Below are 6,615 nucleotides of genomic sequence, written 5' to 3'. Positions count from 1 at the left end.
TAAGATGGAGATATGTGTGTATACACACACACACACAGAGAGAGAGAGAGAGGTGGCATCCACGCATCCACTTCCTAAACAATGTGCCTCTGGAAACCCTATGAACTTTGATAAATGTCAATAGTTGCAGAGGGGCTTCAAGCCTTTTGTTCACAGGGTCGCTATGCATCATGCTCAACCCAAAAGCAATCAGCAACAATAACGTGTGTGTGTTTGTGTGTATAGATATAATATATAATGTTTTGTGGGAAAAATATAAGTACATGCAGACATATATATAGATATATTTTCACATGAATATATATACACTTAATATGTATAATTAGGACTGCAGTTTATATCATAAAAACAAGTATAATACACATGTGCAATAAATAGTATACAATATTATTATCATTTTTTATTTTATCTATAACCAAATACTTCAACATTTTTTTCTTTTATATTCTAGCCTACTTTGAATGTACAGGTGGATAGATGATAGAGTAGTCCAAATTATTAAATTATTATTCACTTTACCCTCCTTCATCCCTTGTTAATATAGTACACATTATTTTTTTGTTTGGGTCATAGTCTTTTCAATCATTTGTTATGCTGCTGAGTAGGGACTTGATGTCTTTGAAGTGTGGTGGTAGAGAAGAACACTGAATATCTCTTGGACTGCCAAAAGAATAAATGGATACACCTTGGAGATGGTGCAGCTAGAGTTGTCCAAGGAGGCAAAGATGATAAAGCTTCATCTCACATATTAGGGAATGTTGCTAGGCAAAATTATTCCTTGGAGAGGGACATCATGCTTGGGAAAGCGAAGGGATAGCAAAAGATAGGGCAGCCTTCAACCTGGTGGACTGACACAGTGACTGTAGCAATGGGCTTAAGTGTATTGGGATTGTGAGGATGGCACAGGACAGGGCAGGATACAGACCGGCCATTCACAGGGTCACTATGAGTTGTAATCCAGTTGACAGCACCTAACAACAACAACATGTAAAGAGCTATGATTTGAAGAATTTTTAAAAAAATAAGTTTCCCATGTCGAATTCATTGTTGTGCCCGATTATAATTCTGTGTAGTTTGTGGCTTAGACTTGTAATATGCACAATTTTGGGAGACACTGACCCTCAACCTGACTGCATGAGGAAATAACCTGGAGAATTAAAAAAAAAAAGAAGACTGTGGTGGCCTAGAGGTAAGAAGCTGCGCTGCGATTCCAAAAGCATGTGGGCTGAATCCACCAGCTGCTTAGCTTGGGCCATCTGCTCACATGAGATTTACTGCCTCCAGAAACCTGCTGAAGCTTCAGAGGTCAGTGTATGGGTGGGTTCTGACTAGATGGTACATAACAATAGCAATAAAGATCACCAACATTAAGACTTGGAATTTAGATGTAAGGCAAATGCAGCACATTTGTTTTTTTTGTTTTCTAGTTTCTCTGGTGATTATAATACATATAGCTGTGGCAGTGAGTCACTGTTCTGAGGAAAATGAATGAGTCACTTTTGGGTGTTTCCTCATTATCCAGATTATCCAATTTTAAAGAGGTGAAAGAATGATTTACATGCTTTAAAAATTGCTCAGAAACATCCCACTAAAGGTGCTATCTGATTAAAATAGAACCCAGTATAACCAAAGCAACACAAAACAGTTACAGCTTGTTGCCACATCTGAAAGTAGTTATTGTTTAATGAAAACGACACTTAAAAAACAGTAGGCACCTCAATACAATTAGCATCTTTTTATTTACAAATTCAAATGGTTTTCAATTGCTATTTAATTTCACCAAAACCTTATATTTGGTCTCCGTTTTAAACCCTTTTTCTATATTCTTTGTGAAAAGAATTTTTGCAGTCAGAAGCAGGAAGTTGGCTCAGTCTGACATCAAACTGCTTTTTATTGCTCTGTCTTAGGCTGTTCCCTTTGGTTCCCTTGAACTAAATTAGAAGAGGAGTATTCCCTGGTTTGAGCTCTTGGGGCCTAGTGGCAAAGAACTGGGTTGCCTGCCTTACCAAAAGCACATAGTTCAAATCAACAAGCTGCTCCTCCTTGAGAGAAAGATGCACAATCTCCTTCCATGCAATTTACTGCCTTTGAAAACCTGCTGGAGGATTAGCTATGGGTTGATTCAGACTCACCACCACAATAGCTCCTAGGTTTTGTGAAAAGAAATCTTTGTAATGTAGCACTCTTTTTGTGTGTATGTGTAAAGAAAGCCTGTAGTGAAAAGAAATTCTTTATATGTAACATCACCTACTAATTTCTATTCAAAGCATTTGACTTACTCATTTCACATTTTAATGAGCCTTGCTCATTTCCCCCACTGTCTGCTCTCAACTATTTCGCTTCTCTTTCAATGCAATTGTTTCTCCTTAGAAAATGAATAAACAAATCAAGGGGACAGGGAAGCCTATATCCTAAAAGGAGCTCTGGTGGCCTAGTGGCAAGAAGCTGCACTGCAATCCCGAGGGCACACAAATCAAGGCCTCTTAGGGGCTGTGCAGGAGAAGAAGGAATAATCTCTTTCCCTATGATTAACTGCCTCAGAATACACAAAAGAGGGTCTGCTATGGTTCCTACCAAGTCCGTTCCAACTCTACCCTACACAACAACAACAACGTATTATAAATTAGTTTACAGAACATTAGATAGAAATGTTGTACTAGAATATAAATATTGTGTGGCTTCACAATGCACCTTTATATACTGAGAGAAATTTGAGCCATGTCAAGTATATATGTTGCCCAGTTTACTTCATAGCATTTTTTGCATACTAAAGGCGCCGAGGAGTCCTGCAGTAAAATCAAACCAAAACACATCAAATGCAACTAAATACCTGCTTAACTTTATTGAACTCAAATTTTCCAATATTATCTGATCACAGAATCCCTTTTGGCAAGAGACCACTATTACAAACTGTGAGACTAGAGTCCACAATTGCCCAGGACAAACAATCAATTATAAGAATGAACCTTTTTTTTCCTCTCAACTGTTTTAAAATCCTAGTTGACAAGTCTGGTTAATGCTTCTTTCTCATCTTTGTAGAAACAACAACAAAGTCAACTGTTATTGTCTACATGGTTTTCATTACATGTAGTCAAAGGACAATAGATTCTGACTCAATAGAATGAAACATTATAAATCCTTATCTTGAAGGTTTTCATCATTTTTACTACTACTTTACTCTCTACCAAGGCTTTCTTGTAAGTTTATAGATATTATTATATCACTGACAATATTGTGCTTCAGGATAAAGCTTGAAATGTAGTTTTTGACCATGTATGAATTTCACTCCTGAAATAGTGGAGAATATAATTATCCGATTCAAAATGGCCAAGGCCAGTCTGTTTTAGTTCACTGTGACTAAGATATCAATCTTTATGTATACTATTTAATTTTTAAAAATATGTTTTAGAGATGGTGCAGCCAGAGTGCTCCTAGGAGGCAAGGTTGATGAAGGTTCATCTCACGTATTTTGGGCATGTTGCTAGGAGAGGCTATTTCTAGGAGAGGGACATCAGGCTTGGGAAGGTGAAGGGGTGGTGAAAGAAGGAAGATCCTCCACAAGTTGGGCTGACATGGTGTCTGCAGCAATGGGCTTGAGTGTGTAAGAGATTGTGAGAATGGCATAGGATAGGACAGGTTTCAGATCTGTTTTCCTAGGGTCACTATGACTCATATTGTACTCAAGGGCACGTAACAACAACACCAACATTTCATATTTTACAGCTTCTAATATGCACAGAGTCAGACTTTGTACATTCCATATTCCAAGTATTAATGGATACTTGCAGCTGTTTCTTCTTATTTTTGAGTCATTTCACATTAGTAAATGAAAGTTTTTCATTTGCTGGAAGTTTTAGTCCATTCATGTCAGTAAGATGAAATCTAGTTTGAGAAGGCCCTTCTTCCTAAGTCATATTTTTAGGGTCTTCAAACTTAAGCGTCTCATTTTCCATCACTATCCATACAGATTTCAAGAGTCCATTACTTTTCAAACATATGGCCAGTTCTGCTTCATAATTTATGTTAGTCTGGAAGCTCCAGTGAAACCTCTCTACCATGGGGGATTCTCATAATATTTGAAATACCAATGGTTACCTTCTATCATCACAACACACAGCTACCAGAGTACAACAAACTGGAGAAGTTGTTGAATGGAAAGTAGTATATTATGAAAAACCAAGGATACGGAAGAAAGAAGTTAAAGCTACACTCAGCTTATTTGTGAAAAAAGCTTGAAGAATAATGGAATGCTGATTGAGATGTTTCAGCAAACAGATGCAGTTCTGGACAGGCTAATTTCTCTATGCTAAGAAATGTGGAAGACAATTATCTGGACCATTGACTGTAAGATATCCATATTGGTAACTATTAAAATAAATGGAGTGAATGAAAAATGATCCAACAGAATTTGGTAATTATCAAAAAATATCATTTATTAACACAATTTAAAGTAAAATGTTACTGAAGATAATTCAATACTGCTAACACTCTAACAGCAAAGTGCAAACTCAAGTTGGATTCAAAAGAGGGTATGAGATGTGGGATATTATTGCTAATATTAGGGGGATGAAAGGAGAAAATGCCAGAAATATGCTTTGTGTACCATAGGGTTGGAGCCGACCCATAGCTGACCCTCCTGTGGATTTGCCGAGGCAGTTAATCACGCAGAAGGAGATTGCCCATCCTTCACTCAGGCATTAGTCGGTGGATTCAAACTGTGTGCCTTTGGGATTGTAGCACAGCTTCTTGCCACTGGGCATTCAACTGCACAGATCATAAAAAATTATACGCAACACTACAAATTATGGAAATTTCTAAACTCTTAATAAGTTTACGTAGAACTTGTGCACAAACTAAAGAGTCATTCAAACAGAACAAATAGATAGCAAATCGTTTAAAATCAGGAAAGGTGTTCAACAGTGTTGTGTCATCTCACCAAATCTATTCAATCTTGATGCTGAAAAAATAGCCCTAGAAAATGGATTATCTACTCATATGAAGAAGAATGTAACATCAGGATTGGAGGAAGACTCATTAACAGCCTTAGATGTGCAAATAGCACAACTTTACTTGGGGGAAGTGAAGAAGCTTGATGTACATATTGAATAAGATAAAAGACTAGAAAGTCTCTCATAACTGGCCAAGGTAACACGATAGATAAATGAAGAAAAGATTGACATTGTCAAGGATTTCATTTTAACTTGGATCCACAAATCAACACCAATGGAAGCAATTGTCAAAAAGTCAAAAGACTTAATATATTGGACAAATCTGCTGTCAGGGACCTCTTTACAGTAACAAAGAGCAAGCATGTCAGTATAAAGACTAAAGTATGCTGAATCCAAGCTGTGGTGTTTTCAATTACTTCACGTGCTTAAGCATTAGACAATGAAATGGAAGCCTGAAAAAGAATAGGTGCATTTAAATTGAGGTTTTGACAAGGTGTATTGAATATACCATGGACTGCCAAGAACATACAAATCTGGGTTGGAAGAATTGCAGACAAAAATATTCTTTGAAGTAGAATTCTTGAGACTTCATCTCATACACTTTGGGCATGTTGCTAGGAGGAGGAAGTCCTTAGAAAAGAACAACATTCTTGAAAAGGTAGAGGATCAGCAAAGAAAGACTTTTAATGCTGGATAGACAGAGTGAGTACACAATGGGATTTTGTGGCTAGTACATGTTCAGACAAGTGTGGCTATAAGTTGCAGTTGACTACACCTAACAATAATGTATAGACCTGCACATTATAAGTAGCACATATGTTGAACAGCTTACCCAGAGTATACAGCCTCTCTAGCCTCTGGATCTGTTTCTAGAGAGAGAAATCTAATCACTAGTTTTTAAAGAACACTTGCAGGTTTATCCATGCACATATTCATTTATATAAATTTAGGCTTGTTGTTGTTATGTGCCATCGAGTTGTACACGACTCATAACAGCCCTATGAATGAAAGACCTGAAAACTTGTATAACTTTCATTGTTTCTCCATATTCATAGAGTTTCCGGAGGCAAGCTATTTCGGAAGTGAATGTCACTCCTGCTTTCAAGCTGGTTTTAATCGGGAAGCTCCACCAAGAACTGTCCACCATGGGTAACTATTATCATATTTGGCACATCAGTATCACAGTGTTTAGTATCACAGCAACCATGAGTTACCTCTGTACAGCAATGCATAGACCAGTGCTATATCACTTAGAAGTATGTTTGACAAAAACAACTTAAACCAGGTCTGAGTGCCACAGATTAAAATCACGCACTGTGGGTATGGTAGCATAACTTTCTGTCCACTAGGCCAACGTAGCTCTATGTTGTCGTTGTTATTGTTGTTAAGTGCCATCAAAGCATAGATTACTAGTGGCGACCCTATCAATAAAAGACCTGAGCATTGTCCATAGTTTCCAGAGGTAGGTATAGATATATAATTTTGATTTACAAATGAGTTCCAACCATATTTATAGTTGTACATTGGTTTTGCATTCACTGAGAAATTAATAGTAATTTAGTTAGCAGGATAAACTTCATGTTAGATATGCCTTTGCTTTTTTAGTCTTTTATCTAAGAATACCAAAAACAAAAAATCATAGCAGTGGTAACATGTTGTTGTTGTT

The sequence above is a fragment of the Elephantulus edwardii genome, unplaced genomic scaffold (assembly GCF_000299155.1).
Source record: "Elephantulus edwardii isolate Elephantulus edwardi_28Jun2011 unplaced genomic scaffold, EleEdw1.0 scaffold00001, whole genome shotgun sequence".
Classification (NCBI taxonomy): Eukaryota; Metazoa; Chordata; class Mammalia; order Macroscelidea; family Macroscelididae; genus Elephantulus; species Elephantulus edwardii.
The sequence above is the reverse complement of the archived record's forward strand: the minus strand, read 5'-3'. Positions refer to the sequence as shown.